The 11,550-nt window shown below is 36.6% G+C and overlaps 1 non-coding gene across 1 annotated transcript; it reads left to right on the top strand.

Moving 5' to 3' along the window:
• The first annotated feature begins 2,631 nt into the window (after nucleotides 1-2,631).
• On the top strand, nucleotides 2,632-2,736 carry LOC132651769 (U6 spliceosomal RNA). The gene has a single exon (XR_009589333.1). It is a non-coding gene; the product is annotated as a U6 spliceosomal RNA (small nuclear RNA).
• The last annotated feature ends 8,814 nt before the right edge of the window (nucleotides 2,737-11,550 follow it).

Here is an 11,550-nt window from a genome sequence, read left to right as displayed (position 1 = left end):
ACTGCTAGTTCTAGAACTGATGCAGGATGTTCCAACAAGGGGGTTAAGGCTTCTCATAATATTTCCTATAAGCCCACACTTGTTTGTTTATATCCCCCATTTTTATTCATTATTAGCCAGATAGAGCCAAGTAATTGTGGTGATGATACTTGCTTTTTGCCCAATCCTGGAATGCTAGTAAATTTAGGTATGTCCTGGTGCATGCCTCGCTGGGTGTCTGTGCCCGTTGATGCCCCTCACGCTATGACTCTCTTCAGACAGAAAAGGGATCTTGGAACTACAGCCACCATTGTTACTACCATCTCATTGACGGCTGTTGGAGCTACCACCGGGACATTAGCCATGAGTCATACTGTGCAGACTGCTCAGACCCTGAATAATCATTTAGCCAATGTAGCTCATGACTTAGTTGTACAAAAAGGAATTAATGCTCAACTAAAAGGAAGCTTGATGGTGTTCAATCAGAGGATTGACCTCTTGCAGGAGCAAATTGATACCCTATGGCAAATCGCTCAACTTGGCTGTCAATGAAAATATGCTGGACTTTGAGTCACTAGCATATAACATGAGAATTTTTCCTGTGCTGCAAATCTGTCTAAACAATTGTTGAGCTATATTTTAGGTAATTGGACTGTAGAATTCGATACTACGATGGAGCAGCTGAGAGTGGCCATTGTCACAGTAAATTCTACCAGAGTGGACGCAGGACTAGCCACAGGATTATTATCATGGATTGCTGCAGCCATTAATCATCTGAAGAAATGGGCGGGCATGGGAGCGTTAGCAGGCCTTCTGGTGTTGGTCTCCTTGGTTTGCCTGTGGTATATATGCAAGATTAGAGTCTCACAACAGCGTAATGCAGCCATGACCATTGAGACCTTTACAGCCATTAAAGCAGGACAGTCTCCCCAAGCATGGTTGGCTACCATAAAAAGCTAAAATGTTATGCTCAGGATGCGAGGCTAAGCACTGCACTCAGGGTCAGCTGCTTTGGACCCAGAGAAGAGCAGGTCTGATTGCATGCGGGTTGATGCCCCAGGTCCCGCCTCTGAGAAAAAGGTATCGGACAGGTCTGATGCTCTTTGGGTGGATGACACCTAAATGAACATCAGTACAAAGTCCCAATTTATTTCTAATATCAGAGATCAGACCTCTACTCTTGCCTGATGCGTCTAAAACAAAAAGGGGGAACTGTAGAGAGTTGCGGAATGCTGTGCCTTAAAGATGGAGCTGGTTTCCGCCTTCTACCTTCCGGATGGTGAGTGCTCTCTGTCACGAACAATTCCACATATGGCTAAGGCTGTGCATCTGGCTTTCTTCCATGTATGTGGACCTATCTGCAATGCCCACGTGGCACGCTGGGGTTGGCTACCCAGAGGCTATTTAAGCTGTGGGCTGGCTTTCCCCAGGGTCAGATGTTTGTTCAAGGTTCCTGAATAAACTGCATTGAAAAAAAATGCTCATTCCACCTCCCAAAAAGCAAACAGAATGGAAATAAGAAGAAGGAGAAAATAAAGAACAAGTTAGAAGCCTGTCACAGAGGGCCTCTGAAAGGCTCTGCCCTGCAGACTATCAAAGCAGATGCTGAAATTTATGGCCAACTGTTGGGCAAAAAGCATAGAATCTAATGAAAGAAGTATGAAATAGGAAGATCTTGAAAGGACAGGAGCTCCACAAGGAGAGCAACAGAAAAAAAATCTGAGCACAGGGGTCTTTGCTGAGACTCTTATACCAACCAAGGACCATGCATGAAGATAACCTATAACTTTACACAGATATAACCTATGGAAGTTCATTGTTCAAGGGAGTTCCATAGTAATGGGAACAGGGTCTCTCTCTGACATGAACTGATTTGCATGTCCTTTAATCACCTCACTCTGATGGGGGAACAGCCTTGCAATGAAGACAATTGAAGACAATGCAGCCACTCATGATGAGATCTGATAGACTAGGATCAGAAGGAATGAGAGGAAGATCTCCGTTATCAGTGAACTCGAGGAAGGGCATGCATGAAGATGGGGGAGAGATTGTGAGAAGGGAGATTATGGTGGTATACAAAGTGAATGAAGTGTAAGTAATAAAAATTAAAATAAAAAATACTAAAAAATATAGTTCCTTTGTATTTATATTATAGGAGGGTGTGCTTTGATGCTGATATGCCAAAGAAAGTGACCAGAGGGAATGCAATCTCTGTCTCTAGGTTTCTATCAATTTATGTATTTGTTAATGTCTGTCTCAGTCTCTCTATTTCTGAATCTGTCTCCCTAGCTTTTCCCCTGTTTCTCTCATTCTCCCTATCTCTGCCTGCTGTTTGTGGTTCATTATGAAAAGTTATAAGTTTTGATAAATGACTACAACAAGATGACTGCTTGATGACATGACTTCATGGATCATTTCTTTAAAAATAAAAGCAATATCCCAAGTAAACATTTTTTGTTCAATGATTTGTCTTGGTAAGGGAGCACTTTACAGTAAATAATTCACTGAGTGAGAACATATCTTTGCATTTGACAAATAATAATTGAATCTGTGATTAAGTGAAACTTACAAGTCAAGGGCACAAGACTTTATTAATGACCACTAGAAAGAAATATGTGATGCTTATTTCTTTAGCACATATATTTCTTTCTAGTGTACTTTTTAGTATACATATACTAAAATTGAAATTATACAGAGAAATTTGCATGACCCCTGTACAAGGATAACAGGAAAATTCGAGTAGTTGTCCATATTGTTTGAGAAAATAAAGAAAACACAAATAAAGGAAATTGTGGAGAGAAAGAACTTAGGGAAGAAAACAGAGGTAAGAATAACCAATACACTACAAGAGATGAAAGAACGAATCTCAGTGTGGAAGATACAATGGAGGAAATCAATGTCTCTGTCAAAGAAAATGTTAAATCTAAAAATTCCTGACACAGACCATCCAAGAAATTCAAGACTACATAAAAAGAAAAAGAAAAATCTTCCTGCCACATAATAATAAACACTAAGTATACAGAACAAAGGAAATATACTAAAAGCTGCAAGAGGAAAAGGCCAAGGAACATATAAAGGTAAACCCATCAGAATCACACCTGACTTCTCAACAGAGACTAGGAAAGCCAGAAGAGACTGGGCAGATATCATTCAGACCCTAAGAGAACACAGATGTCAGTCCAGGCTACTCTACCCAGCAAAATCCTCAGTCCTCATGAATGGAGAAAACAAGATATTCAATGACAATAACAAATTTCAACAATACCTACACACAAATCTAGCATTACAAAAGACACTAGAAGGAAAAATACAAGCCAAGAATACTAGCTACTTTCAAGAAAACACAGGAAATAATTAACCTCACTACAGTGAAACAAATGCAACCAAACATACAAACTTACTACCACAGCCAACATCAAAATCAAAGGCTCTAACAGTCACTGGTCATTAATCTCTCAGCATCAATGAACTCCATACTCGAATAAAAAGACACAGACTAACAGAATGGATGCGTATTCAAGACCCAGCAAGCTGTTGCATACAAGAAACACACATAAGTCACAAAGATAGACATTATATGAGGGGAAAGGGCTGGAAGACGGCTTTCCAAGCAAACAGTACCAAGAAGCTAGCAGGAGTAGCCATTCTAATATCTGATAAAATTAGACTTTCAACGAAAATTAATAAAAAAAATTGTACAGCAACACTTCATACTCATCAAGGGAAAATTCTACCAGGAAGACATCACAAACCTGAACATATATGCCCCAAATACAAGGGAGGAATTTATTCTCCATATTAAAAGTCATTGTAAAAATTGTCAAAATATTATTTTTTATTTGGATATTTCATATAATATACATTACACTACTTTTCCATTGTTCCAGGTTCAAATTCTTACCCATGTGTCACACATAAATTATTTTTCTTTAAAATACACCAGTTGTATGTGTTCAAATTCTCACCAAAACATGATCAGAGTCTCAGGGCCAAGTTACTTAAATAAAACTGAGTTTGTCCTTGCCATGCCCAGACACCACCTGCAAGAAGACAATTAGTCCTGAAGAGCTCTATACTTCATCCCCTTTGATCACAGTTTTTCTTACATATTTATTTATTATGATTTTTTTTACTTTGAATTCCTTCTGCTGTATACTCTCTCATTTTCTTCAAGTCCCACCCAGCCTCCTTCTTCTACTGCTATGAACTTTTTTTAGTTCCCTTATCGGGAAGGTCTTTCTCCAGCTTCTATCTGACCCTAGCTTATCAGGTCTCACCAAGGCTGGTTTATCATCTTCCTCTGAGGCCTGATTCTTAGGGAATTGTTCTCTTTGTGTTCTCAATTCCCTCTACTTATGACATCCTCCCTGCCTCCTCTCCTGCAGGCTTCCCAGAGCTCTGAGGATAAGGAGAATTTCATAGGGAAATCCCATTTAGAGATGCATGGTCTTAAGGTCTTTCTGTATATAATATTGGACTGCGGGTCTCTGTATTCTATCACATTTGATGCAGAAGGAATCATCTTTGTGGATCCAAGATCATAGCACTGATCTATCAGTTGAGGGCAGAGAGCAACATATTTAAATAACAACAGCTTGGGTTGCTTGAAAATTTCCATAGGATGACTTGGCTCAACAGTTCTCTTCATTGCCACCCTATTCATTCCTAGTGGAACACTCGTTTGGTCACAATAGATGGATTAATTGAACTTTATCCCCCACTATTAGGACATATGCTAATAAGTGAATACATGCCATATTTGTCTTTCTGCATTTTAGTTCCTTCACACCGATGATTTTTCCTGGTTCTATCCATTTGCCTGAAAACATCATGATATCATTTTTTTTTTTTTTTAGCTGAAGAATACTCGGTTACTGAAATATTCCACATTTCCCCCAAAGGAGATTGTCAGTCCTATTCTTTAGAAGTTGCTGGGACTGTATTCATTTTATTAAATAACAAACTATCTTGATAACTATGTTCTTTTAGCTTAGAATTCCCTCAATCTTCTTCCACTTCCTCGTGATTTGAATTTTAATTTCCCCTTGAAGCTAATCTATTTACATGTTAAGTCTCCAGTAAGGAAATGTCTGAGAATGGTTAACAGTAATGGCCATGTTCGATAATAATATTCCTACTGGAGTTATATTATGGGAGGGTGTGCTTTCTGTTGATATGCCAATGAAAGTGACCAGAAAAATGAAGTCTCTGTCTCTTGGTCTATGTCACTTTATCTCTTTGATTCATTCTCTATCTCTCCATCTGAATCTATCTCTCTAGCTCCTTCTCTCTCTGTCCCTCTGTCTCCCTCTCTCTGACTGTGGCTTGTGAAACACTCTCAGTTCTGCTGAAGGACTACAATAAGATGACTGCTTGCTGATGTGACAGCATGGATGGTCTCTGTAAAAATATAAGCAAGGTGCCACTTTAATGCTTTACGTTCAAAGAGTTGGATTTCTCAGGAAGCTTTTTTACAGAAAGTAATTCACTGACTGAGGACATACCTGTGCATTTAGCAAATAATAATGGAATCTGTGATAATGTGAAAGTCACATGTCAAGGACTAGTGACTTCAGTAATGACCACTTGAAAGAAATATTTGACACTTTTCCTACTAGAATCTTGGACACAGACACTGACATCTCTGGGTTGTGTGCTTTCACCTGGACACATTGAAGCATACTCAGCCTTTCTCTCAAGCAGGCTTTCCACTTGGCCCTTTTAATACCTGTGTCCTGACTGTATTTAACCTGTTTCATAACATTATTCTCTGTTCTATCAATCAGCACCTGAGAGCATATTGAAGTTTCCATGGAGATGAATAAACAAACTTTCATCACAGTGCAATTTCTGTGATCCTGTACACACTTGACTTTTTCTTGTGAAACCCAAAAAGCATTTATCTCATCCCTTTATCCAGATCCCATATCTTTACTCCTATTTACCTCTATGACAATGTCAGGTAGGAAATGAGACTTTACTGTTTATTTAATTGGACACCTTCCTAATTAGGAAGCTTCATGGTGATGTGGGATTAAGGGGAATGTACCAAATGACAAGGAGGTCTGCTACTGTGGTCTTGGATCTGAAATTTCCTAGGTTGTGACTTTGAACTGAGCATTTACTGGTGTACTCACTAAATGAACCTTCACATTCATATTGATATAATAGGAAGAAGGCTGGGCCTAGGCTATTGAGACTTTTAAGCAGGAAAAAAAAAAAAAAAAAGGAAATCAGATAATTCCTAGAATTGGTTTGGTTGAACCAGAGAAAGATCTGTGAGTTTAAAAGGAGAACTGAGGGGCAATAAAGGATTTGACAGCTGATGCAGTTCCACACTAGGTTTGCCAACCACCTATGAGAAGGGTTGAGTTGGCTGACCTGGCTGGATCTGCAGCTGTGTCCTATGTGCATTGGTCATTGAGCAATGCTCATTGTCTAGGTTTACAGTTCAAACTAGTCCTTCAGGAATGAATAATATGTCCATGTTATATGCCTAGGACCCAAGAGCAACAGTGATTCCTGCAGTGGTCCTCCAGGCAACCCCTCCAAACATAGTGTTATCATGCAGGACTGCTCATTCAGAGGTGCCACCTGAGCTCATGGGGTCTGAGTTAGCTGGGTGACCACTAGTTCATGGCTAGGATTCTCTGCTACATAATTAGTTCCTGGAAAGCATGCCTTACAAAGTCAAACTCTGTCCTCCTTTAGCAGAATCTTTTCTCTAGCTTAAATTTTATTGTAAAAGTTGTCCACATATCATTTTTATTGATTATGTGGAAAATTCATATACTATACATTACACTCCTGTTCCATTGCTCCCACATTAAAATTCCTACTCATGTGTCACACTAAAATTTTTGTCTTTAAAATACATCAATTGAAGGGTTGTGGTTCATACACTCATTGAAATATGATCGGAGTCTCAGTGCCAAGTTCCTTAAAGAAAACTTAGTTCATCCTTGCTGTACGCTGGTACCACCCCCAAGAAAATGCCATCAGTCCTGAAGAGCTCTATAATTCATCACCTTGATCACATTTTTTCTTATACATTTATTTATTACATATTGTTCAATTTGTATCTCCTCTGTTGCCCTCTCCCCTTCTCCTTGCAGTCCTACCAACCTTCCTTCTACCCCTATGAACTTTCTGTAGTTCCCTGATAGGGCAGGTCCTCCTCGTCCTTCTATCTAAACCTAGATTATCATGTCCAACAAGGCTTGTTGCATCAGCTTCCTCTGCATTCTGATTCTGAGGACATTTTTCTCTTTGTGTCCTCAATCCCCTCTACTTGTGAGCCTCTTCATGCCTCCTCTCCTGCAGGCTTCCCAGAGCTCTGAGGGGAGGGAGAATTTTATAGGAAATCCCATTTAGAGATGGGTGTTTTAAGGTCTCTCTGTGCATAAATCGGGTGATGGGTCTTTGTATGCAAACTGATTTGATACAGAAGAAAGCATCTCTGTGGATCCAAAAACATGGCAACAATCAATCAGTTATGGGCAGCAAGCAGCATATTTCAAAAACAACAGCCTGGGTTTCTTGAAAATTTCCATAGGATTCCCTGGCCCAATATCTCAATTCACTGTCACCCAATCCACCCAGTGAAAGACTGGTGTGGTCACAAACAATGGCAAAATGGAAGTTTATCTCCCTCTTTTAGAACTACTAACAAATGAATACATACCATATTTGTTTCTGCATTTTAGTTACTTCACCCAGAATGATTTTTCTTGGTTCCATTCTTTTGCCTGAAATTATCATGATGTCATTTTCTTAGCTGAATGTCTTGTTAGGGAAATAACAAAGTATTTTTCTATCTACATTTTCCCCAAAGGAGGTTGTCAGTCCTGTTCTTTAGAACTTAGAAGTAATTGGGTCTTAAAACATTATATTTAATGACAAACTATCAGGATAACTATATTATTTTAGCCTAGAAGTCACTCAGTGTTCTTCCACTTCCTGGGGATTTGAATTAAAATGTTCCCTTGAAGCTCATTAACATTTTGAGTCCCCAGTGAGGAAATATCTGGGAAGGGTTAGGAGGTATGGCCTTCTGAGATAATGTAATTCCTATTGGAGTTATATTGTAGGAGCGTGTGCTTTGATGTTGATATGCCAATGAAAATGAAAGACACACAGAATGGGTGTCTTTCTCTTTGTCTCAAACACTTTGTCTTGTTTCTGTAGGTCTAGGTCTCTCTATTTCTGAATCTGTCTCTCTAGCTCTTTATCTCTCTCAATCTCCTTATCTCTGCCTGATGCTTGTGGTTCAGTATGAAAAGTGTCAGTTCTGCTGAAAGACTACAACAAGTTGTCATCCTGCTGATGTGACATCATGCATAGTCTCTGTAAAAATAGAAGCAAGGTCCCAAATAAACAGTTTTTGTTCAAAGAGTTACATTTTTCTGGGAGCATTTTTCCAGGAAGTAATTCACTTACTGAGTACATAGCTGTACATTTAACAAATAATAAAGGAATCTATGATAATGTGAAAATCACATGTCAAAGACATAGGTCTTTATTAATGACCACTTGAAAAAATATGTGACACTTTTCCTGAAATAAAAGTCTTGTACTCAGGGACTCTCATCTCTGTGTTGTGTGATTTCATCTGCCCAGATTGAGGTATGTTGGACTCCTCAGCCTTTCTCTTAAGAACATTGTCCACTTGGCCCTTTTAATAACTGGATCCAGCAACTCTTACTGGCTTTCAGCTATTTCATGACATCATTCTCCCATTCAGGCAATCAACATGTAACAATTGTGGTATCATAATAGCATTGGGAATGTCATGATGAATTTTCATGTCATGATGCCATTGTAATAATAATAACATTGTGATATCATCATATCATTGCATTTCCTAATATCATTGTGAACTTCTAATGTTGTGAAGACATAATAGGTTCATTTCAAAATTCCATTGTGATGACATAACACAATCATGTTGAAGTACCATTTTGAAGTCATAATAGCATTGTGATGTTATATTAACATTGTTTAGTCATAATACCATTTGGATGTCATATTTTAATGTCATAATAACATTGTGATATCAAAATATGTTTGTGATATCATAACAGCATTGTGATTTCTTATCATTGTGATGTCCTAATAGCATTGAGATATCATAATTACATTATGATATCAGAAGATCATTTAATATCATAATAACATTGAGATGTCTTAATATCTTTGTAAAGTCATTGTAGTATCATAAATCCACTGTGATATCATAATACAACCATGTTGTAAGAGCATTGTGATGTCATCAAACATTTTGATGTCATAATAGAATTGTGATATCAAAATAGCATTGTGATATCATAATAATGTTGTGAAATAGTAATACCATTTGGATGTCATAATATTGTGATGTCATAATAGAATTATGATATCATAATACCTTTGTGATGTTGTAATGGCTGTGTGATTTCATATCATTATAATATCATACTAGCATTGAGATATCATAATAGCATTGTGATGTCATAAAATCATTGTGATGTCATTTCATTGTGACACCATAATAATATTTCGAGGTCATAATAGCATCGTGAGGTCATTATGATATTATAATGTTATAATGTCATTGTTATTGTCGAAATTCCTCTGGGATATCATAAAACAATCATATCATAATAGCATTCTGTTGTCAAAATAGCATTTGGATGACAAGATGAATTTTGATGTCATAATGCCATTGTGTTAGAAAAATCAAATTGTGATGTCATCAAAGCATTGTGATGTCATAATACCATTTGAATATCATCAGAGCATTGCAAGTTAATTCCTTTGTGTAGTCATAGTAGCATTTTGATGTCAAAATTTGTTGTGATGTCATAGCACAATCTTATAATACCACTGTATAAATATCATGGTGATGTCATAATACCATTTAGAAGTCATAATACCATTGTGATGTCAACATATGATATTTCATATCATTGTGATGCCATAATAACATTTTGAGGTCACAATAGCATTATGATGTCATAATAGCATTTTGATGTCATATCTTTGTGATATTATCAAAGCAGTTAAGTGTCATACCATTGTGGTGTCATTTTCCTTTTTTAAGTCATAAGAGCATTGTGATGCCATAATACAATTGTGATATCATAATAACATTATTATGTCATCATAGTTTTATGATGTCCTAATTCCAGTGTGATGTCATAAAGCTGATATGTCATAATGCTATTGGGAAGTCATAATAGCAATGTGATGTCACATTCCATTGTAATGTCATTATACCATTCAGATATCATAATAGCATTCAGGTGTTATATCATGTTGATATCATGATTGCATTGATATGTGAAGACCATTGTGAAGTTATAATATCTTTGTATTATTATAATAGCATTTTGGGTCATAATAGCATAGTGATGTTGTAATTCCCCTGTGAAGTCATAACATGATTGTGACATTATAGCACCACTGTGATGTCAGATCATTGTAAGGATATTATTGCATTGGTATGTTTTACTGTTGTCATGTAATAATTCCATTAGATGTCATAATAGCATTGTGATATCATAATGCCTTTCTGATATTATAATAGCATTGGAGTATCATACTATTTTGACATCATAATATCATTGTGATGTCATAATAACTTTGCTATTTCATGACACCGTTTTTATTTCATAAGATCATGTGATGTCATAAAACCATGTATATGTGATGATACCCTTGTGATGACATAATACCATTGAGATGTCATAATAAAGTTTTGATGTCATAATATCATTGTGATGTCATTGTATCAATAAGGTATCATAATAACATTGTGATATCATAACACCATTATGATTCTTACAATTATGATGTCATAATAGCATTCAAATGTCATACCATTGTGATATCATAATAGCATTGTGATCTTATAATATCATTGTGTTGTCAAAATACCATTGTGATGTCATAATTATTTTTAAATATCACAATATTTTGATGTAATAACATTGTGATAGCATCATTGTGAAATCAAAATACCATCGTGATATCTTAATAATATTGTGATGTCATAATAGCATTTTGAGGTAATAATGCCTTTGTGATTTCAAAATTCCATTGTTATTTCATGCCACAATCATTTCCAAATAGCTCTGATTTCATAATATCATTAGGATATTATGACACTGTTGTGATTTCATAATACCATTGTGATGCAATAAAGGACATGAGAAGTCATGACACCATTGTTATGATGTAATGACATTGAGATGCCATAATAAAATTGTAATGTAATAATATCATTTTGATGCCATAATAGCATTTTGATGTCATAATGCCTTTTTGATGACATAATACCATGGTGTTGTCATCATAGCATTGTGCTGTTGCAATGCCATTGTAAAGTGATTATGTCATTGTGATGTTATAATACCATTGAGATGTATCATGGTGAAGACATAAGAGCATTGTGATATCATAATAGTATTGTCATGTTATAATAGCATTGGGATATCATAATGCCTTTTAGATAACATGACGCAAATGTTATGTCAAAATACCAGTGTGAAATCATGATACCATTGAGATGTTGTTATAATATTTTGATGT

This window comes from Meriones unguiculatus, assembly GCF_030254825.1.
Source record: "Meriones unguiculatus strain TT.TT164.6M chromosome Y unlocalized genomic scaffold, Bangor_MerUng_6.1 ChrY_unordered_Scaffold_25, whole genome shotgun sequence".
NCBI classification, from domain to species: Eukaryota; Metazoa; Chordata; class Mammalia; order Rodentia; family Muridae; genus Meriones; species Meriones unguiculatus.
Note: the sequence above shows the minus strand (reverse complement) of the source record. Positions and strands in the feature narration are given on the sequence as shown.